This window comes from Indicator indicator, chromosome 9, assembly GCF_027791375.1.
Source record: "Indicator indicator isolate 239-I01 chromosome 9, UM_Iind_1.1, whole genome shotgun sequence".
Lineage (NCBI taxonomy): Eukaryota > Metazoa > Chordata > Aves > Piciformes > Indicatoridae > Indicator > Indicator indicator.
The window spans coordinates 32,224,329-32,248,075 of NC_072018.1; the positions used below are offsets into that span (position 1 = coordinate 32,224,329).

Genomic DNA, 23,747 nt, shown 5'->3' on the forward strand with positions numbered 1-23,747 from the left:
AACATTTTTTATGCTGAGGGTGGTGAAACACTGGCACAGGGTGCCCAGAGAGATGGTAGAAGCCCCATCCCTGGAAACCTTCTAGGTCAGGTTGGATGGGGCTCTGAGCAACCTGATCTAGTTGCAGATGTCCCTTCTCACTACAGAAGGTTTGGACTAGATGACCTTCAATTGTTCTTCAAACACCTCAAAATTATGATCTTATTGATCAGGCAGAAATGAAAACAGGATTTCATTGCTTTTATTTTTTTATTTCTCAGAGGTTCTTTCCAGCCTGGATCAGAAGTCTTGATGGTTGGACTCAATGATCTCAGAGGCTTTTTCCAACCCAAGCAGTTCTATGGTTCTATGATGTTTGTTAGGTTTTGGTTGGGTTGGTTTTTGGTTGGTGTTTTTTTTTGTTTGTTTGTTTGTTTGTTTGTTTTGTTGTTGTTTTGTTTTGGTTGTTTGGTTGGGTTTTGTTTTTTTCAGGGTTATTTCCAGCCAGATCAGCAAGCAAGGGAAACCACAGCTGGAGGGAAGTGGGGCCATGTAATGCAGCAACAGTCTGCATTGACACTACTTCCAGAGGGACAAACTATCTGAGCATTTCCCCCTTCCCTGACTGAAAATTGGCTGGCCAGCAGGTCCAAAATATATAAGGAGTAGAAGACCCCTCAACTGGCAGGAAGGTTTAGCTGACTTGTACAAGCCCATGTTTCACTTTCTTAGGACACTAGGCTATAACTATGGTGTCTGAGCATCTCCCAGATAAGAGGTGAGAAGCAACAATGTCGTGGATGGATGTGAGAAATCGACTGTTTGGTTTGGAAAGGTGCCGTGGTTGAAAGCCTGCCTGTGCTGTACTCGTACATCAGCACACGTCCCAGACATGAGCTGGATCTGGGGAGGAATTTGGCTCTGGGTTCAGCCCCATCTCTCTTTTCAGTGGTGGTTCCCAAGCTGACAGCCAGCTCTGGGTAAGCCAGCTCTGGGCAAGCCAGCTCTGGGTAAGCCAGCTCTGGGTAAGCCAGCTCTGGGTAAGCCAGCTCTGGGCAAGCCAGCTCTGGGTAAGCCAGCTCTGGGTAAGCCAGCTCTGGGCAAGCCAGCTCTGGGTAAGCCAGCTCTGGGTAAGCCAGCTGTCCTCATGCCTTATCAAACTGCAGGGGATCTCCAGGGAAGTGCTGGCAAGTCCCTGCAGGCATTGACATCCTGCACTGTGTTATGGTGACCTGAAGAGAAGAGCATGAGAGAATGGAGTTGCTCAGATGAATTAATTGTTGGACCTCTGATGATGGGTCCTGGCCCTGCTGAGGTCAATGGGAATTTTCCTGTTTGCTTCATCACAGCAAGAATTTAATCACCCAGGGAGGACTTTTCCCTGGCTCTGGCCAACCCCTCAGCTAACTGGCATAGATCTCTCATTACATCATTGTTTTCTTGCTTTCACAGAAATGGCTGACCCAGAGAGAAATATTTTACCTGGAAAGGGAGGCCAAGAGCTAGCTGACAGAATCAGGGGAGTGTCAAAATTTCATGCTGAAGAAACACAGAAGGGCTGAGAGCGGATCTGGACAGCTTAGGCTGTTGCAGCTCATAGGCAGGAAGCTGTTAGGTGCAAATTTACTAATTGCCTTGAGCTTATTGCTGGGTGATTGCAGAGGAAAGGAGGAGCACAGAAATGCAGTCCATGGAGCAGGCTCTCAAGGATCAGATCCATTTCCCACCGTGTTTAAAATTGCCAAGCCTGGGCTCTTCCTTGGTTTTACTCTATTGTGGAAGAGGAATGAACCTGGAACAACCCTGCTGGGCTTTGCATTTTCTGGTCTAGCTGTGGGAAGCATGGCTGATGGACATCACATTCCTTCTCTGAACCCCATGGGCAAAGGAGTCTGTGTGCATGTGGGGAATGCCTGCTCCTTTTCTGTGCCTTATTTCTTTGGCCAGCCCTTTCCAGTGCCTGGAAGAACCTGGCACAGCCTGGAAAGGAATCACAGAATAAAATAGAATCATAAAACAGTTTGGGTGGGAAGGGACCTTTAGAGGTCATCTAGCTCACTCCCTTTGCAATGAGCAGGGACATCTTCAACTTGATCAGGCTGCTCAAAGCCACAGCAAACCTCACCTTGAATCTTTCCAGGGATGGGACACCTACTAGTTCTCTGGACAACCCGTGCCAGTGTTTCACCACCACCATCATAAACAATTTCTTCCTTCTCTCTAGTCTGAATCTCCCCTCTTTTAGTTTAAAACCACCACCCCTTGTCCTGTTACAACAGGCCTTGCTAAAAAGATTGTCTCCCCCTTTCTTATTGGCCCTCTTTAAGTACTGAAAGCCCAAAATGTGGTCTCCTTGGAGCTCTCTCTTCTCCAGGCTGAACAACCCCAGAAGAGTAGATATGGGAGGACTTGCCTGAGCAACACAGACCACCCTCTCCTTCACTGGGTAGCTATTGAACTAAAAGTGATGGAAAAGAGTCTGCCCCATTGCAGCTGGGTTTGGAAATAAAGAGTCAGAGGACCCCTGCTCTGCAGGGCAAGTGTGGTCTGCTGTGCTCACTCCTGCTCGGTGGGACAGAGTGGATCCTACCACCAGCAGGAGTCAGAGATGGGCAGTTTCTGGTCTCCTAAACTTCAGGTTTATTGCTTTCAGGTAAAAAGAAAGGCAATTTCTTATCTGTGCGTGACAGTAACAATCAGACATCAAAAGGGACAATAAACTGTGTGGCCCCAGTTTCTTCTCACCACAATGTTTTCTATAAAGTCACAGCAAATGCAAAAGCAACATGTTCAGAAATGCAGGAGTGAATCCCAGCCATGTTCCCCCAGGAGAGCAGCAGTCACAGCAAGGCAGAACATTTCCTTCCCAAACAGCAGCTCACTGCTTCTTAGTGCAGCCTGCAGCTCTCAGTGTGCTGCAATTTCCTCCCTTGGAAATCTTCAGCTCTTTGTGGTAGTGTGTGACAAACTCTTACAGCAGAGAATGATGGGGTCAAAGCAGAACCAGGCCAGATATTCACCAGAAATGCAACTCCCAACTCGGCACAAGCCCCCTTCATGGTTACAGCTGTCTGGTCCATAAGCATCTCCTGTACAAAGAAGCAGCAAGTTGGAGGTTAAAATGCTTGGGAATTCCTCTGGCACTGTGTCCCTGGTCAGCACTGTGAGCATCATGGAGCCTGGGCATGCACAGCTGCAGAGAGCACACCCAGGGTTCCTGTCCTAAAGGACAGCTTCAGCTATCTTTATTAAAAACCCCAAGCTGCAGAGCCAAGCTCATGGAATTGTAGTCTGGTTTTGGTTGGAATGGACTTCAATGATCATTTATTTCCAACCTTCTTGCCATGGGCATGGACACCTTCCACTAGAGCAGGTTGTTCAAAGGCCTATCCAACCTGGCCCAGCCTTCCAGGGATGGGGCGTCTACAGCCTCTCTGAGCAACCTGCTCCAGTGCCTCATCATTTTTTGTCTGCACCTGGTCTAAATCTAGCTTCACTCAAGGAACACTTCTACATGCAGTTGATTTTTCCTGATGTTGCCAAATACTATACACTGGAGGGCAGAGTGGTTGTCCTCACCCTGCTAAGGAGACAAATGCAGCCTGAGAAAAGGCAGAAATGTTTTCCCAGAGCATGGGACGTCTCCTCTAGGGTTTCTCCAACCAGTCTGCTCCAAGTGGAATGCCCCATTTTCACAACATCTTCCCCTCTCATTTTTTCACGACCCCAAGGGATTAAATAATACAATCACAGAATTGTTTCAGTCACAAGAGACCTTAAGATCATCAGGTTCAACTCTTGATGCAATCTGCCAAAGTACCTCACCCACTGCTTCATCCAGAAGCTTGAGGACACCTTTTCCCCCTCAGTATTTACAACATTTTGATGGAATAAGAGAGTAATAAAAGATCATTCCTCTTCCCAGATACCTTTCTTTACCATCCTCAGCCTTCCTGGTCTTACCATGAGTGGTCAGAGAGATGAAGATTAAGATGAACCAAAGGATCCCCATCGCTTTGGGTCTGCTGGAGAACAGCACTGCTGAGCATGAGATCTTGCAGAAGCCTCTGTGTGCTGCTGGCATACCGGATGGCATCTGGGAAGAGGGAGAGAGTAGGCAGGAGTTAATTATATTCCAGACTCAGCAGTAATAGTTGCTTCTAAGAAAGCCTTTGTGTCGTTCTGACCCAGTGCTGCAGCTCCAAACAATGCTGACTTGCTCCACATTCAGTAGTTATTGGCTTCCCTGGTTCCTCTCCCTGGCAGTTGGTTTTTCAGACTGGGACATTGCCAGCTGGAGGCAGCTCTGTGGAAAAAGAGGCTCAGGGGGATCCTCTGCCTTTCACCTGCAGCCAGCAAAGTCCCTGGGGAGCTGATGGGTGGAAGGATGGCAACCTGTAAGGAAAGACTCCTGAGGAGCTGCAAGGAGGAGAACGGTGCAAGCTAGGAGCGATCCATTTTTCATCTGAGCTCGTGTGGAGATTTTCTTCAGCTGAAACCTAAGTGTGGGGTTTTTGGTTTTTTTTCCTGCCAAAAAGGCCATTCCATCTTTGGCTTCCAAGGAATTTGGGAGTCTTCATTCTTGAGTATGATGAGTACACAGGAGGTGGAGGAGGCAGCCAGTGATCTTAGTGGTAATTATATGACATCTATGCAACCCTGGCTGTAAAATCAACTTGTGATATTCCAGCTGCCCTCTTCTGGCTGCTGTCCTTGCTTGGTCCTGCTGTTTGCTGTCCTTTCAGCAAACAGGTTATGTGAATAGATCCTAGATTGGATAGTTGAAATAGTGAGGTTAGAAATTCCCTTCCTCCTCTAAAAAAAAGTGGTTCTGAAGCACTTAATAGGGTCAAAGTTTGCTCAGGTAGGTGCAGATATTGGTAGAAACAGGGAGGCAGGGACTGGCAGGTTGGCTGGCATCCTGCTTTGGGGAATGGGAGCTAAATAGTGTAGGCACTATCTCCTGCCCAGGAAGGTGGTGGAGTCACCATCCCTGGAGGTATTTAAAAGACATGTAGACGTGGTGCTGAGGGACATGGTTTAGTAGTGGACTTGGCACAGCTGGATTAACAGTTGGACTTGATGGTCTTAAAGATCTTTTCCAACCAAAACAATTCTTTGATTCTATGGCTCAGCCTGACCATGTCAGTTGGGCAGTCTTTGTTTCTATCACTGCAGTAAAAGGAAAGGACATTGTGTTTCTTTCTATCGGGAAGGAAAGGAAGGAAGAAAGAAAGGAAGACAGAAAAGAGAGGGAGATGAAGTCTGGATTATGAGGGGATGTGGTTTGGAAGGATGTTACAGCAAAGTTTCTGTGAATTGTTGTGTGTGGGTGTAATAGAGACACATTCTGCCTCCTTCCATACAGATATGACTGTTACACCTCTTTATTTAGTATCTATTGCCTTTGTTACATACACAAACACATCCCCTCTAGCTAATTCCACACCTTGTATATAAAGAACACCAGACATCTTCTCTACCACGCTGGGAAGAAAACCTATTTTATTTTCTTGGCCATGCATTTCTGTGGTTCTCTGCAGTTTTGCAAGGTCTTTATTACACTTCTGCACAGCACTTCCATTTTCTGTGAGGACAAAGTCCCTCTTGTTCTTCCAGACATTCAATTGCAGGAGGTACACAATGCCCCCCTTCGTCTTGGCAAGTGTGGAAGTTTGATGTCGTGTCTGCAATGAAAAGGATTGAAGTCATAGAATCATAGAACTGTTAGAGTTTGAAGGGATCTCAAGGATCATCTAGTTCCAAACTCCCTGCCATGGGCAGGGACACCTCACACTACAGCAGGTTGCTCACAGCCACATCCAGCCTGGCTGCAAAAACCTCCAGGGATGAGGCTTCCACCACCTCCCTGGGCAACCTGTGCCAGTCTCTCACCACCCTCATGGGGAAGAATTTCTTCCTAACATCCAATCTGAATCTACCCATTTCTAGTTTTGTTCCATTCCTCCCAGTTCATTCACTCCCTGACACCCTAAAAAGTCCCTCCCCAGCTTTCTTGGAGCCCCCTTCAGATACCGGAAGGCCACAACAAGGTCTCCTTGGAGCCTTCTCTTCTTCAGACTGAACATCCCCAACTCTCTCAGTCTGTCCTCATAGGAGAGGAGATCCAGCCCTCTGATCATCCTCGTGGCCCTTCTCTGGACACATTCCAGCACCTCCAGATCCTTCTTGTAATAGAGGCTCCAGAACTGGATGCAGTATTCCACCAGAGTGGAGTAGAGGGAGAGAATCACCTCCATTGACCTGCTGGTTGCACTGCTCTTGGTGCTGCCCAGGATACAATTTGCTTTCTGGCTTGCAAGTGCACACCACCATCTGAACCAACTCATACATGGACAGTGTCATGAAGTTCTGGTTACTGTGTCTCCAGAAGGCAGAGAGATGGACTATGGTCAGAGCACTTCTGGAAATAGATGATTTTGTCATCCACCAACTTGGAAAAGAAACAATGGATGGAAGACTATTGTAAAGGAATGGAGAAGATGGATGCAGAATGACTACATTCCATTTGCAGCACAGAAGTAGGTGCTATTGAATAAAATTAATAGGAAAAGAGTTTTAAACCAAATAGAAGGAATTCCTGAGCTAAGCTGGGGGAGGGTGGGGTGGGAGGAAATCCAGGAAGGACTTTTAAACACAACAGTGCCTAAATCTTAAAATCTTGAGATGAAAAGTCTTGAAAGCCAGCAGAATATATAAGGAAGTGAAATTACATCATTGTGGTGTTGATGAACAGTCATTTTACACACAACAGAGTAACTGTGTGGAAACCTCCACTTCTGGCCATGGGCAGATACAGGACCCTGGATCAGATGAATCTTAGTTATGGTTGGCACAGCTGGCTATAAAGCATGCATTGGTTAATGATACATAGTTACTGTTGAGGAGCTCCAAAAATAAGCAAGTCACAGAATGACAGAATTACAGAATGTTAAGCGTTGGCAGAGACTTCTAGAGATCTAGTCCAAGCCCCTTGGCAAAGCAGGAACACCTGGGGGAGGCTACACAGGAACACATTTAGGAGGGTTTTGAAAGTCTCCAGAGAAGGAAACTCCACAACCTCTATGGGCAGCCTGCTCCAGTGCTGCATCACCCTCACAGTAAAGAGGTTTCTCCTTATGTTGAGGTGGAACCTCCTGTGTTCTAGCTTGTACCCATTGTTCCTTGCCCTATTTCTGGGCACCACCAAAAAGAGAGCATCTCCTTCATCCTGACACCCACCCCTCAGATACTTACAGACATTGATAAATTTACAGGAAAGAAGTCAGCTGGCACCTGTTAAACATAGCAGTGTGGATGCTGTCAGATGATCAAAGGAAGATACATCAAGGAAGGAGGACCCTTTGTGGGCCACAAGTTTTACTGTAATTTCTATTCTGTTTCCCTGGGCATCTCTTGTGCTGGAGCTAGGATGTTGGGCAATGTGGTATTTGGCAATTCTGCCAGTGCCAATTGTCATCTGGTGACTCTGCTGCTGTCCTCCACGCTGATGTTAGTGGAGGAGCAGACAGGTCCATCTTTGTAGGTGGGAGGAGATGGCTTAAGCTATTTGGAGACAATGAGACTGTGTTTTGCTGACTGTATCAGTCTCCTGCCTGGGCAGGGTCCCCACACATACCTATGCAGCAGGTTTTCTGTCGGCGAGCGCAGGTTCCAAAGGCAACAAACGATTCCGGGCAGGATTTGGAATGGAAGCAGTAACCGTGGTATCCAAGACAATGTAAGGTGTCTCTGGGCAAGCTGAGACCTGCAGGAAGAATGGAATTGCCCACTGTGCTGCAGGATCAGTCCATTTCTCATGGTCTTTCTCCTGCTGAAACCCCATGGAGTCCAGTTAGGGGATCTGATAAAAATACCCCTACAGAAACTTTGCCAAAAGTTTTGAGAAGCCTTATGGGACCTCACAGGACTCCAAGGAAGGCATCTGTCCAACCAGAGACAAAGGTAGCTCATGATGGCAAGGTTCTGAACATATCCTGGGCATGCAGTGGGTAGGGTCAACCCACTTTCTATGATTCTAAGTTCAGGGACTGCAGTGCTGCAGGCTGGGACAGCAACGGCGCTCATGTGCTTGGCATGTACCTATGACTTAAAAAAACCCTAAGAGCTAGGATCTGGTCCAGTTAACAGGGACAAGCAGTTTGCCTAGTTTCTTCCTTGTCTGAAAACCTTACTCCAAGATGGGGAGTTTCATTAAGCATGAAGAAAGGCCAGGCTGAAAGTACAGTAAATGAGCAGCAGAATGGCTGAGGAAAGGGAATCATCATATTGAGAGAGCTGGAGTAAACTTCACTGCTGTAGTTCAGCTTGAGTAATACAAAGGAACATCTCTGCCACTCTTCCTCTGTAAACAAGGAAGTCACTCTTTGACCCTGGGGAAAGATGAGGCAGATGATTTCCATGGTACTATTGCCCAACAGTTCTGCAATTCAAAGAGTCATAAGGAGCCAGCGCCTGGTTGTGGCTTTTGTTGAGAGGCTCTGGTTTGACATCTGGTCACCATAGTTTACTTTTTCATTTCTGCTTCTAGACTGAGAAATAGGGAATGGCTCTAACAAAAGATGCTGAGGAGCACAGAGGACATTCTGCACCACTGCACAAGCTACTTGTACCTCCTACATGCAGACCCCAGCATGGGTCTTGCCCCTTACCTGGAACAGCCTGGAGGAGGAAAAGGAGAAGAGCCATGAGGCAGGAGAAGAGCTTCATGGTGGAAGGTCTCAGCTGCAGTGTGCAGACAGGGCTACAACACCAGAATCTAAACAGAGGAGGAGGAAGCACTCTTGCATTTATAGGGCTATGGGAACAGGCCTGGCTGCCCAGGGCCCTTGGCAGTGGTGAGTGTGGAAGGCAATGAGTACAGCTTGACCGCTGCACACGGCTAAACCTGAACAAAGGCAGGGGATCACAAAAGCAAGTGGAGAAGTAACCATAACTCCCTACCTGGTCACTAGGAAAGCTGCTTCTCAAAACCAACCCAACTGGAGGACATTGTTAACTTCAAAGATCAAGGTGGTTGGTAAGGAACCACCTGGAGGAAATGAGCCATTGTTTTAGTGAGCAAGTAGGCACCTGGGAATATCAGAAGTCAGTTGGACTCTATGATCCTAAAGGTCTTTTCCAACCTAAATAATTCTGTGCTTCTAAGACTGTTGCTGACTTTGAGCATAGCAAGGAGGCCAAGGTGCTGTAGTCTCCATTTACTGATCTGAAGAAAGTTTTTTTTTTTTGCATCATTTCCTACACTGACAAACGAAATTTGAGCCAAATAAACAACCAGTTTTCTTTTTGAAATTATTAGGTAGTTGATATTATGGACCTGTTTCAGTTGCCCAAATGTAAAGGCCTAACTCCTGTGGGCTGTCCTAGGATATCCAAAAAAATCTCGTGGGACTACCTGGTAAGATGTAGGACCTTTGAGACAACCTGCAAAGGAATAGAGGAGCAAATGGATGGATCTGGAGACTCATATATGGCCAAGTGAGTGCAGCTCAATGGCAGTGGTCAGTGCTACATTCAGATACCAAGATGTAGGCATCTACAACAGAAGTGGCTGCATGGGGATGAGATGTTTAATTAGTGGTTCCAGGCCACAAATCACCTGTTGAGCTATAGTGGTACCTTAGGAGCCAGCACAGCTGCTGGAATAATGGTTGGATTTGACGATCTTTGAAGGTCTTTTCCAATCAAATCCATTCTGTTATTCCATGACATACAACAGGCTCCTAGGTGAGGTGCAGATTACCTGAGGTTGCAGATGTCACAAGCAGCACTCTCTCTTTTGCAGGTGCCTGAAGAGCAGAGGACAACTGAGATTCATGACAGCTTCCATAAGGGTATGTCCAAACAGTGTTTGAAATGTGCTACCTGTGGTCATATTGAAAGGGTGGCTGACAGCACAGGTTCTCCTTCAGAGCAGAAGAAACCAATGTCACTTCCTTGAGCCTGCTCCTCTCAATGGTATTTGTTGATGTTGTTCCGACCCAGTGGCTTTGGGGTCAACACTACAACCTCCCCCTTAGCAAATGTGTTTTCTTCTCTGCCTTTCTGGTTCCTTTGTTCTCTGTCTTTCTGGCTTCTTTGTTCACTTCTCATTTCACAGTTTCACGTGAAATGGAGTAATGTGCAATGAGTATCCTGGGCAGGACCACTGTAGATCATCTAGTCCAACACCCTGCCAAAGCAAGTTCACCTAGAGCAGGTTGCACAGGATCACGTCCAGACAGGCTTTGAATTTCTCCAGAGAAGAAAGAAATGGATGAAATATCCAGAAGAAAAGGATGAAGCAAAGACCTTAACAAGACAACTACAGCGGGCTCAGGATCCTGCTGAAGGCAAGGGGAATACTTCAACTCTCAGGCAGGATCTGACATTGTACTTTGTCAGACTGGAGAGGAGCCCAGCTTTCTAATTATGCAAAGTTATTGGAAATTGCAAAAAATGTTCTCTTTCTGTTTAATGTTCTTCTTTTTTATCTTCTTTTTTTTCTTTTTCTTTTTCTTTTTCTTTTTTTTTCTTTTTTCTTTTTCTTTTTCTTTTTCTTTTTCTTTTTCTTTTTCTTTTTCTTTTTTTTTCTTTTTTCTTTTTCTTTTTCTTTTTCTTTTTCTTTTTCTTTTTCTTTTTCTTTTTCTTTTTCTTTTTCTTTTTCTTTTTCTTTTTCTTTTTCTTTTTCTTTTTCTTTTTCTTTTTTCTTTTTCTTTCTCTTTTTCAGTATAAGGGTGGTGAGACTCAAAAATAGGTTGCCCAGAGTGGTTGTGGATGTCCTCTCCCTGGAGGTGATCAAGGTCAGGTTGGATGAGGCCTTGAGCAACCAACTCTAGTTGAGAGGCATCCATGCCCACGGTGGAGAAGTTGGATTAGATGATCTCTGAGGTCCCTTCCAACTCAAGCCATTCTACGATTCATTGTGTCTAAAGCAAGTGAGCCAATTTAACAATAGCCTGGAAAATGTCCTTTAGGAGTATCAGTCCCACCAGGAGGGTCACTTCTGAAGGGGGCATGGGAAGCAATGAGTAGGTATTTCCAGAATATGCTTGCGTGCCTGCTGCAGTTGGTGGTGAAGCATGCAGCAGGTATCTATACAGGGTGACTGTATAAATGCAATCGAGATGAATTTCCAGCCTGGGCTTCACTGAGCAAAATGCACCTCCCGCCTGGCTTTGCAGCTTGTGGGCTCCAGGCGCGAGTTCAGGGCTCCCTCTTGTGGCAAAACACAGAATAGCAGCATAGAGTGTGAATAGGCCTTTGAGATCACGTCCAAACCAACATCGCCGAGTCACCACTAAACCATGTACGTCAGAACCACACCTGCACGTCCTTTAAATCCCTCCAGGGATGTCGACTCCATCACAGCCTGTTCCAGGCTTTGAAAACCCTTTCAGTGAACAAATTTTTCTTAATACCCAACTTAAACCTCCCCTGGCATGACTTGCTGGAAGAAGAAGGAACAGTAAGATCCTTTTTTTTTGCCCAGATGCAAAGAGAGGTGTCTCCTTCTGCTCCATCTTCAGCATTGAAGAGTCGCAGAGTAAATATGTGGTGATTATTAATACATTTGTAAAGCAGGGATGGGCTTGGTTTCAGACACCATATTTTAGGGACTGGAAGCAAGTTGCTCACGTTCAGAAGTGTATTGCTATACATTTAAGGGGGTTTCTAAATTCACATCATCTTCTATTGCTTAAATAACTCTTAAAAGTGCTTTATAGTACCACTGAAAGCTCTGCTGCTTAGTAAACAGGTGGACATCTGCCTTGTAGATGCATTCAGGTGTCTATAGTAGCATCCCACCTCAGGAGACCTTCTCCTAGCATTGCCTGCCTTGCCAATGAATGCTGCTGCAGGAGCAGTAGAAGCACAGTGCCAGTTTAAGTTCCTTTATTTTTTAAAGGAAAATTCATTTTCAAAAGCTTGAGCATGCAGGATTTCAGGGAGTCTTCTGCTGAGATTTCTTTTTCCACCAGGGAAGAACATTTCCATATAGAAATGAAGCCTTCCACTCACCCAGTGTGATTTGTTCCCAAACAATTGTCCACTAACAGAAATCTAACAGAGTTCAGCAGTGATCTTTCCTTCCAAATGTACATTTTATCCATGGGACAGCAATGTGCCTTTGTGGCCATGAGGGTCAATTTTATCTTGGGGTGCATCAAGAAAAGTGTATCCAGCTGGTCTGGTTCTTCTCCCTTTCTACTCTGCCCTGATGAGACAAAATCTGGAATATCTGAGCCCAGTTTTAGGCTCCCCAATGCAAGAGAGGCAGGGGAGAGCTATGAGCATGATTAGGAGACTTGAACATCTCTCCTATGAATAAAGACTGAGAGAATGGAGGCTGTTTAGTCTTGAGAAGAGCAGGCTGAGAGGGGAGTGTTATCAATGTCTATAAATATCTGAGGGGTGGGTATCAAGACGAAGGTGCCAGGCTCTTTTCAGTGGTGCCCAGTGATAGGACAAGGAACTGGATACAAGCTGGAACACAGGAAGTTCCACCTCAACATGAGGAGTAACTTCTTTACTGTGAGGGTGATGCAGCACTGGAACAGGCTGCTCAGAGAGGGGCACGCTGCAGGGTCTGCACTGACCCTCCAGATCACCCTATCCATCCCTGCATGTTCACCCTGCAGCCTGGATGCCTCTCTGCAGCCAGGCCTTGGTCACCCTCTCCTCAGGCTTCTTCTTCTCCTCTATAGCTACAGCCTTGCTGTGGGGCACCCACACATCCCAGATGTGGTCACCACAGAGATAACATCCCCATACCGATGTCCATGTTGGGGAGATGTATTCCTCCACACTGGCTTTGTGGTCCAAGGGCAGCACACCTGACTCCAGGTCAGAAGATTGTGTGTTCAAATCACACTGGGGTCAGCCTTGAGGTACTGCTGGCCACCCTCTGCTTTCCTGGGGTGCTCCTCTACATGAGAGGCAGAACTCTGTAAGGTCACTGGACAGCTAAGAGGAGCACCTCAGGAATGGCTAAAGGGTAAATGCCATGCCTACAGTTTTACTTTCAGCACAGATGCTGTGCCAGGTGAAGCTTATGGGTTATGACCAGAGTGGAGCCCAGCACAGGGGGTCTGCTATGGTTTGCCTTATCAAGAAACTGAAGGAAGTGAAGCCTTCCTCAGAAAAGTGAAAAAATCTTTATTGTCTACAGGCTCAGTCCCTCCTGGGGGACTTGGACTCACCCACTGCAGTATTTGCCTGGGAGAATAACCTGAGGGGACTTTTGGAGATGGCCAAGTGCAATTACTCAGTGAAAGATCATGACAGTGGGGAGAGGTTTCTGAAGAACAGCAGGAAAGGTTTTTTTCAAGAAGAGGAAAAAGAAGGATCTGGGGAGCACTAATCTGGTCAGCCTTGCCTCAGAGCCCTCATGAAGGCTGTGGATGAAGTACTCCTGAAAGCCATGCCCAGGTGGAGTGTGATGATGACTGGGAAGAGTGCACATGGATTTACCAAGGGCAGGACACTCTTGGCCAACATTATAAATTTCTTTGAAGAGATCATTTCCTCAGTAGGCAAGAGGACATGAAGGAACATCATTATCTTCACTACAGTTTGATCTCTGATGGGATCTCTCAGACACAGAGGCAGAGCACTTAGGATGAATCACAAGGCACCTGGCAAAGCGGCTGGACCAGGGAGCCACGGGGGCTGCAGTCAGCAGCTGTCAGTCCAGCTGATGTTCCTCACTGCCTGATGCTGCTTTGGGTGCTGGTTGGAGTCTTTGTGATGGGTGCAGAGGATGTTCTGCAGAACAAAGGACACAACCAACCTGCCAGGCCCATGGCAACGGCAAGGGGCTGGGGCCAGTGGCGCAATGGACAACGCGCCTGACTACGGATCAGGAGATTGCAGGTTCGACTCCTGCCTGGCTCGACGCTTTTGGCCTGACAGGTGGCTCCTCCTGATACCTCTGACAGGCTTTTCCTTCTCCTGGCCATCACTCATCTTCATGGCTTTCTGCAGGGCAAAAGTGCTAGAGTGTCCTCTTGCCCTGCAGAACTGGAGTTCCCCCAGTCCTTACAGTGGAACTGGGCACCTCGAATCATCACCCTCACCTAGTAACTGCTGCATCCCTCTACTCTCACTTCTTACTCGTGGTTTACATTAGGAATACTGCATGCAGCTTTGGGAACCCCAGTATAAGAACATTGATAAACTGGAAGTCCAACAGAGTGCCATCAAAATGCCTTGCTGTTGGAGGACTCACTGTATGAGGAGAAGCAATAAGAACTGGGTTTAACTGTTCTGGAGAAGAGGAGGTTTCTTCCTTCCCTCTAGTCTAAATCTCACCTCTTTTAGTTTAAAACCATCACCCCTTGTCCTATTTGCAGCAGGTCCTGCTAAAAAGTCTGGCCCCATCCTTTTTATTGGCCCCTTTAAGTACTGAAAGGCGGCAGTAAGGTCTTCCCAAAAGCCCTCTCTTCTCCAGGCTGAACAACTCCAGCTTTCTCATCCTGTCCTCACAGCTGAGGGCTTCCAGATCTTTGGTCATTTTTGTGGCCTCCTCTACACTCACTCCAACAGGTCCATGTCTTTCCTGTGCTGAGGTCTCCAGAGGGGAGTAGAAGGGCAGAATCACTTCCCTTGACCTGCTGGCCCTCTAGGTGCCCAGGTACTGCATCACTCCACCCTGTCTTTGTGGCACAAAGGCAGACTATCTGCACCTGGATCACAAGTTTGGGTGTCTGAATCATGCTTTGGCCAGACTTGAAGCAGTCCTGAAGGCAGGTGGCCTGTGTGTGCCGTCCATAGGGCTCTCTGATGTTGCACACAGAACTGCTCAAGGCACTGACAAACAGCAGCGAGACCAACGTGAGCCTCAAAGCTGCGTATGTCAGAACAAGCCTGAGACTGCTGACTCTGTCCAGTCTGCAGGGTGACAGCTCAGGAGACATCTTCATTCTGCTATGCAATTTGCTGGGGGGTCTCTCACTGTGGGGTAGGCCCCAGCTCTGAGCCTACTGGAGTGCCTGGTTCCGCCATAAGAACTGGGGGAACTCCAGTTCTGCAGGGCAAGAGGACACTCTAGCACTTTTGCCCTGCAGAAAGCCATGAAGATGAGTGATGGCCAGGAGAAGGAAAAGCCTGTCAGAGGTATCAGGAGGAGCCACCTGTCAGGCCAAAAGCGTCGAGCCAGGCAGGAGTCGAACCTGCAATCTCCTGATCCGTAGTCAGGCGCGTTGTCCATTGCGCCACTGGCCCCAGCCCCTTGCCGTTGCCATGGGCCTGGCAGGTTGGTTGTGTCCTTTGTTCTGCAGAACATCCTCTGCACCCATCACAAAGACCCCAACCAGCACCCAAAGCAGCATCAGGCAGAGAGGAACTGGGCTGCCAAACGGTGTCTGTTATCTGCTCAGCATCTTGCTTTGTGATTCATCCTGAGTGCTCTGTATCTGGGTGCTGCTAAGTGCTGTGTCTGAGAGATCCCATCAGAGATCAAACTGTAGTGAAGATAACGATGTTCCTTCGCATCTGGCTGACTAATGAGGAACTTATCTCTTCAAAGAAACCTATCAGATGAACCATAATGGTCACTGTTTCCAGTCCTCACCACATCCTTCTTTCATTTGGGTGTGGCTTTCAGAAGTATTCCTTACATAGCCTGACCATGGTTTACAGAAATATTTATTCTGCAGTCTTTATGCTGGGCTCTGAGATGGAGCTGACCAGACTAGAGCTTCTCAGACGTTCCTTCTCAATCTTCTTGAAAAAAACTTTTATGTTCTTCTTCAGAAACCTCTCCATATTGCCATGGTCTTTCCTTGAGCAATTGCCTTTGACCCCTTCCAGAAGTACCACCTCGTTTTACTCTCCCAGGCAAGTATTGTCCGAGGATGGGTTCAGGTTCCTCAGGAGTGACTGAACCTGTAGCAAAGAGGATTCTTGCACTTTCCTGAGGAAAACTTCACCTCCTTCATTTTCCTGATACCAGCTGTGGCAGCCACTCATCACAACAACTGCCTGTGCTGGCCTCTACTCTGCTTGTGACTCATAACCCCTCAACCAGGCTCAAACTTCTTGACTGAAAGGAAAGTCCGTTCCCAAGGTGCAGCCCTGTAGCTGAGATGGCCAATGTCTTGCAGATCCCTGCCTCTCACACAGACTAGCTCCTCAGGGGCAATACAGAGTGTGACAGAGTGTGCCAGGCTGGCCTTGGAGTGATTTGAACACACAACTTTCTGATCTGGCAGCTCTTCAGCCACTCCAACCCCAGCCTATAGCACTGCATGGGGTTGTTGTGGCCAAAGTGTAGAACCCAGCACTTGGACATGTTGAATGCCATCATGTAGGACTCTGCCCATCTGTCCAGCCTGACAAGCTCCCTCTGCAGAGCCCTCCTATCCTCCAACAGATCGACACCTGTCCCCAACTTGATGTCATCTGCAAATTTACTAATGGTGGACTCTATCTCCTCATCCAGATAAACAATAAAGATATTGAACAGGATTGGGCCCAACACTGATCCCTGGTGGAAACATTCTATCACTTTCTGCTCAAGGTCTGCGGAAAATTTTCTACCCACAGCCTAAAACTACCACAGAGCCCTCTTTGCAGGCTCAGCAAGGCAGCTGGCAGAGGTACTGCCAGCCCTCTGTCAAACAGAACAGAGCTCCCCTTCCCTCAAAGAGCAGCACATGGCTATTAAGTCCATGATGAGATTTGCCCAGCAGAGCTCTCAGCTCTGACCTCGTGGCGCAATGGTAGCGCGTCTGACTCCAGATCAGAAGGCTGTGTGTTCAAATCACACCGGGGTCAAGGTGTCTCACCTCCCTGAGCAGCCACTCGGAGGTGCCAGCAGTGTGGGCTATTGGTTTTGCCACTCTCGGTCCCACAGACCTGGTGAAGGGCAGTGAAGGAGACCCAGCGGAGTGGTCTTGCATTGCTCCAACAGCATTGGGAAGTAGCTGGGTAGCTTCATTCTTCCTTCATCCTGTGTCTACAAATGAGATAGGATTAATGGAGGTCCCAGCTCTGGCACCACATCTAGGTACAGAATCTCATCACCCCCAATCCTCCTCCAGGAGGTCAAGGGTGTTTGACTCCAGATGAGACTTTGTACAAAAAGTCCATCCTGCAGTCTCCTGGTCCATAGCAGGACACATTATCCATTGCAGCACTTGCCTTTGTCAGCCTGGTACCCCATGGCAAGATGTTCTTTTGTTGCTCTTTGTGAGCTTTGCCTCTTGTGTTATCACTGTGCACTCTGAGAGGAGTCTAGGTCCTTCAGCTCTGTACCCTGCTCTTAGGTGGCTGGCAGAAGATCCCTTTGCATATTCTCCCTCAGGTTGCATAAACCAAATTCTTTCTACCTCTTCCCTCATCACAAGTCCCTGAGTCCCCCACCACCTTGGTGGACTTGCTTCATTCACTGTGTCAGTATCTTGTTGATTTTGTTGAACCACAAGCTGTCAGGACCACTCATCAGCATCTTTCACAATACTTGCTCTCTTCCTGGCTCCCCCATGCATTTCTTGGTGAGATGGACAGAGAGGATGGAGATCTGGAAGGAAAGGAAACTCAAAGCTATGGCAATGGCCCTAGTTAAAAGTAGCTGAACTACTTTTATTGTAGTTGAAGGAAAAGTATCTGAAGAGACAATGGAGCAATGAGAAAGGGCAAGAAATGTGTGTGTGGGGGGGGAAGTGATTTCTCCAGCTGTACCCACACCAGGGGTATACCATCCTACAGCAGGTCCAGGCTGCTGCTCCTGCACCAGAATCAGACATTTAATAGGATGAGAAACCCAACAGTTCTGCATCCTGCACACAGAGGAAGACACTGACCCAAAAGTGCATGAGAACAACCTAAACGTGGGACTCATGTAACAAGGCAGCCTTGAGCTCGCACTGCCAACCAACTCAGGCATGTACCTGGTATTTAGGACAACAGCTGAATGATGGTATCTGTACACAGCACTGGAATAACATCTTCAGAACCTCATGTAGCCACCCACGTGTTACTTATCCAGTGAGAAAAATCAGTTAGGGGTGTCTGGTGGGTGAATTGTCTCAAAAAGGTAATTTCCATGGATTTATGGGCTGATGGGATTATTCATGGGCTTTGGCACGGCTGCTGGCCTGAAAGTGCAAGAAGTTTAATCCCCCTGGACACAAGCTGTCCTGTCCAACCACACAGCCCTGGAAAATCCCTTTTCTGCCCACAGCTTGCCTGGCACTATACAGAAGTGTCTTGGGGAATGGGGACAGAGGGGGAAACAGACAACTCCTGGGCTCAGACCATCCTGCAGGTGGACATCACAGCTCTAGAGAACCCTAGGAATGCCTTAAAACTGACATTGCCTGGGAATCCCAGCCACAGATGGAAGAGTGAAGAATCTGAGAATCTGAAGGCCAGGTCCTTCAGGGTGGTCCCACTGTTCCCAACCCTGTACCAAAAAGCCTAAGCATAAATCTTTCCTTTTTACTGTTATCATTTTTCTGATGAACCTAAGAGTTCCTAACCCCGTGCCATGAAATTCCTGGCGTGCCACCACGTGGTTGAGCGAGCAGAGGACTTCATCAGTGGCTGTCCTCCAGATGTCGCCACCTCACTGTTGTTTATCGTATCATAGACTCAGAATGGGTTAGGCTGGAAGGGATCTTTAAAGGTCGTCTAGTCCAACCCCCCTGCAGTAAGCAGGGACATCTTTATCTTGATCTCTGCTCTCCTCTCCGAGCAGCGAGGTACCTGAGGAGAATCGTGGTTAGTTGCATCACAACACTGACACAACTTTCCTTTCCATCCTTCTGCTGACAACCTCCATCTGACCCACTGCTTGACTGGTTCCCCTTTCACCCATCACCAGACACCATTAGCACACAGGAAAGTATACAAGAATAACTTGTGGCATCCCAAAATTTCCCTGTTCAACATCTATCCTTCTAGTTCAACTCAGTGGAGGGAGTCATAAAGAAAACAAACCCCCAGATTTTAAAGCCAAATATATATGTTGGACTCTGCTGGAGAGAGTTCCTTCTCCAGTCCCTTAATCATCCTGGTAGGTCTCTGTTGGACTCTCTCCAGCAGAGTCCAGCAGGGAGCTACCAGGATGATTAAGGGATTGGAGCACTGCTCTATGAGGAGAGGCTGAGAGACCTGGGGCTGTTCAGTCTGGAGAAGACTGAGAGGGGATTTAATTAATATTTATAAATATCTGAGGGCTGGGGGTCAAGAGGCAGGGGACAGGCTCTGCTCACTTGCACCCTGTGATAGGACAAGGGGCAATGGATATAAACTACAGCACAGGAGATTCCACCTCAACATGAGGAGGAACTTCTTCACTGTGAGGGTCACAGGGTCCTCAGAGAGGTTGTGGAGTCTCCTTCTCTGGAGACTTTCAAGCCCCATCTGGATGCATTCCTGTATGACGTGTGCTAGATTCTCTGGTCCTGCTCTGGCAAGAGGGTTGGACTCAATCTCTGGAGGTCCCTTCCAACCCTAACATTCTGTGATCCCTGTGATATGCACCTATCCACAGCCAGCTTCAGATGACTAGGCAGCCCAGAGACCTCTGCCTTGCAGGTCCTGCCTGAGGAGCAGTGATCCATGGGGCTTGCCTGTGAAGAAGCTACACATATTTGTGTCAATATGGAGTTAGACTTTTAGCTGTATTTTTCTAATCCCTTACCATGGCCAAATCTTCAACACATGATCTTTGTACCAGCATCCACAAAAATCACACACAGTGTCCCCCTGAAGAGCTGGAGATGAGGGTGAAGTGTGGCTGAAATTGTCTTCCAGCTTCAGCAAGGACGTGGGCGTGCAAAGCGTGGAGGGGACTCTTGAGAAACGCAGCCTGGAGTGGTGCTAGAAAGTCTCAGCCTTCCCAAAGGTCATTTGCCTGGCAGTGTCTGGCTCATTACCCAGGAGGAATTCCATCCTAGGAAGTGTGGGGGTGCAGGGGTGTGGTTTGAGATGCTGCCATTAAAGGCATGGTTTCCTGGCAAAGTCATGTGTGGGGCCTTGGGACCTCTAAGCCATGGGTGGTTCTGTGGAGAGCTTTCTGCAGAAGACTGGATGTGCCCCTCCTGGCTTCTGTGGGTTGGCTCCCTGCAGATGGCCTTGTGAGTTTTGTCAACCTCAGCAGATGAAAATCAAATTGGATCGTGCCTGGGGAAAGGGAGTTCAAAAATCAGCAGCTGAGGGCTTTCCCTTTCTTTTCGAGGGGCTCTTGCAGGCTGGTCTCTGTGGGTGCTGCAGTATCACTCCTGCTTTGAGTTGAGACAGGACCAAGCCTTATACACCAGTGTGGGACCAGAGCAGTGAGGAAACACCATCCATGGATGGGGAAATGAAATAAGGAGAGAGGCAGAAACCAGATTTACATGGTGCTCCCAGAGACTCACTTTATGCTTATCTCAAGGAGAAATTAAAGGGACAAAGATAGAAGATAATCAAGGAGACATTTAAGGACCTGTCTCTGACAACCAAAGAAATTACACAGTCATGTATTGAATTACAGAATCATAGAATGGCTTTGGTTGGAAAAGACCTTGGAGAACCTTGAGTCCAGCCCTTATCTAACTCTACCAAACCTGTTGCTAAACCATGTCCCTTAGCACCACGACTCTGTCTTTTAAACACCTCCAGGGAAGGTGATTCAACTGCCTCCCTGGGGAACCTGTTCCAGCATTTGATATCTTTTTCAGTAAAGATGTTTCTTCTAATATCCAGTCTCAATCTCCCCTGCTGCTTCTTGAGACCATTTCTTCTTATCCTATCATTTGTTACTTTGAAGAATAGCTCCAGACTCAACTCACTCAGGTAGCTGGAGAGAGTGAGAAGGTCTCCCCTCAGCATCCTTTTCTCCAGGACAAACAACCCCAGATCCCTCAGCTGCTCTTCTTAGGACCTGTTCTCCAGACTCTTCACCAGCTTTGTTGTCCTTCTCTGGACATGCTCCAGCACCTCTAAGTCTTTCTTGTAGTGAGGGCCACAAAAGTGAACGGAGTACTTATGGTATGGCCTTGACAGTGCTGAGTACAGGGGGACAATCACTTTCCTGGTCCTCCTTGTCACACCATTCCAGAGAGAGGCCAGGTTGCTGCTGGCCTTCTTGGCCACCTGAGCATTCTGTTCATGTTCTCCTTCTCTTGTTCAGGTGGCTGTCAGTCAACACCCCCAGAGCTTTCTCTACTGAGCAGCTCTCCAGCCACTCTTCCCCAAGCCTGCTGCATTTCACAAGGTTGTTGTGACCCAAGTGCAGGACTCAGTACTTGGTCTTGTTGAAACTCACAAAGCTGGCCTTGGCCCATCAATCCAGTCTGTCCAGGTGCCTCTGTAGAGCCTTCCTACCCTCAAACAGAGCAAGATTCCCACCCATCTTGGTGCTGCCCACACATTTAGTGAGGGTGCACTCAATCCCCTTGTCCAGAGCATTGATAAAGATAGTGAAGAGAACTGGTCCCACTACTGAGCCCTGGAGAATGCCACTTGTGACCAACTGGATTTAACTCCATTCATGACCACACTTTGGGTCTGGCCATCCAGCCAGATTTTAAGCCAGTGAAGCATCCACTCATCCAAGCCATGAGGTATTTTCAACCCACAAAGCATGCAGTTCCAGCAAGAAAAGTGAATGTAAATTATCTTCAACTAGAAACTGGGAAGAACTGGTGAAGTCACAAAGAGCAAGCTCCTGGTCTTCAGCCAGGCACAGGCACTCTTCCCATCCCCAGCAGACATAGCCCACTAGTTGGTGGAAAGCAAATACCACCTACACCTCCAATCCCTGCATCCATTACACAATGCACTGATTAGCTCATCAGATATTGGTTGTGTCATTGATTACACAATGGTTTACACAACAGGGTTGTGCCCTCAGAAGATGTGAGCTGCTTTGCAGAGGGTTAGAAATGGGGTAACTAAATAAACTGAAGTAATGGAGGTGTTTATTAGGAGGGAGACCTGCAGGTAGCTCATTTTCCTTGTTCTGTGAAGGATTATACTTCCAGTTGTCATATGCAACTCTGCGGACATATTTTATTGTTGGATTTGTGATACTTTTTGTATCATCCCTTTCTCTGCATCATCTGCAATGGCTGACTCTGAACCCACCTGCTGTGCTGTGTCCATCTCTGGATTCCTCAGCACAAGAAAGAGATGGACATTTTGGAGCATGCTGCTCCAGAGGAGGCCATAAAGATGACCAGAGAGCTGGAACACCTCTGCTGTGACAACAGGCTGAGGAAATTTGGGTTGTTCAGCATTGAGAAGAGAAGGCTCCAGGGACACTTTATTGTGGTTTTTCAGTTCTTAGAAGGCAGCTAAAAGATGGGGACAATGATTTTATCAGGGCCTGTTGCAACAGGACAAGGGGTGATGGTTTTAAATTAAAAGAGGGGAGATTTGGACTAGATATAGGGAAGACATTTTTATGCTGAGAGTGGTGAGACACTGGCCCAGGTTGCCCAGAGAGGTGGGAGAATCCTTCATCCCTGGATACATTCTAGGTCAGGTTGGGCAGGGCTCCAGCAACCTGATCTAGTTGAAGATGTTTCTGCTCACTGCAAGGGTGTTGGTCTAGATGCCTTTTAAAGGTCCCTTCCCACCCAAACTGATCTATGGATCTATGAGGGCTGATGATGCTTCATCCAGAGAGCTACGTTAGTAGAAGTTCTCTAACACACTTTGTTCCTGTGCAAAACATTCCCATGTAACTTGGCAGCAGAGTGTCACAGTCTCACAGTCTCACAGTATATCAGAGGTTGGAAGGCACCTCAAGAGATCATCAGGTCCAACCCCCCTGCCACAGCAGAATCACTTAGGGTAGTCTGCACAGGAATGCATCCAGCTGGGTTTGGAAAGGCTCCAGAGAAGGAGACTCCACAACCCCCCTGGGCAGCCTGTTCCAGTGCTCTGTCACCCTCACTGCAAAGAAGTTTCTCCTCATGTTGAGCTGAAATCTTCCATGTTCAAGTTTGAACCCATTGTTCCTTGTCTTATTAGTGCACACCACCCAAAAGAGCCTGGCCCCCTCCACTTGACACCCACCCCTCAGCTACTGATAGACATTGATCAGATCCCCTCTCAGCCTTCTCTTCTCCAGACTAAACAGCCCCAGGGCTCTCAGTCTCTCTTCACAGGGGAGATGCTCAAGTCCCCTAATCATCCTCGTGGCTCTCCATTGGACTCTCTCCAGCAGGTCTCTGTCTCTCTTGAACTGGGGAGCCCACCCTGGGAGTGTTTTATGCCATTTCACACGAGCTCCACTGATGCACAAGACCACCAAGAATATTTCACCTCTGTCTTTTCCATCATCCCTCCCTGTGCTTGTGGTAGCTGGAATGGTCTCCTATTAGAGAAACCTTTCCACAGAATTCTTCATAGAATCATAGAATAGATGAAGAAAAGTAGAGCAGAGTAGTTACTGAATCCTGATGTGTGACAGACTTTGTAGCTTCACTGAAAGGCACAGGAGGGGGCTGGCAAGCTCCTGTGCACGTACAGTTCAGGGATGCTGCAATGCTGAGCTCTGGGATCTTAGTCAATTATTACCTACCCTTGGCTGATCTTAACTGCATGTATCCTCATGTTGCAATCCATACAGTGGATTAAACAGAACTTCACATGACAATGCTGAATATCAGCACTGAGAATGTAATGTCCTCTGTGCCTCTGAAAACAAAGTGCAACCAGCAGGACAAGGGAGGTGATTCTCCCCCTCTACTCTGCTCCTGTGAGACCTCCATCTGGAGTACTGCATCCAGTTCTGGTGCCTTCAGCATAAGAAAGACACAGAA

The 23,747-nt window shown here is 47.6% G+C and overlaps 3 non-coding genes across 3 annotated transcripts; 2 read left to right on the forward strand and 1 right to left on the reverse strand.

Moving 5' to 3' along the window:
* Window positions 1-13,805: 13,805 nt before the first annotated feature.
* Window positions 13,806-13,878, forward strand: TRNAR-ACG (transfer RNA arginine (anticodon ACG)). Its single transcript has one exon. It is a non-coding gene; the product is annotated as a tRNA-Arg (tRNA).
* A 1,256-nt stretch (window positions 13,879-15,134) lies between these two features.
* TRNAR-ACG (transfer RNA arginine (anticodon ACG)) lies at window positions 15,135-15,207 on the reverse strand. The gene has a single exon. It is a non-coding gene; the product is annotated as a tRNA-Arg (tRNA).
* A 1,482-nt stretch (window positions 15,208-16,689) lies between these two features.
* Window positions 16,690-16,761, forward strand: TRNAW-CCA (transfer RNA tryptophan (anticodon CCA)). Its single transcript has one exon. It is a non-coding gene; the product is annotated as a tRNA-Trp (tRNA).
* Window positions 16,762-23,747: the final 6,986 nt, after the last annotated feature.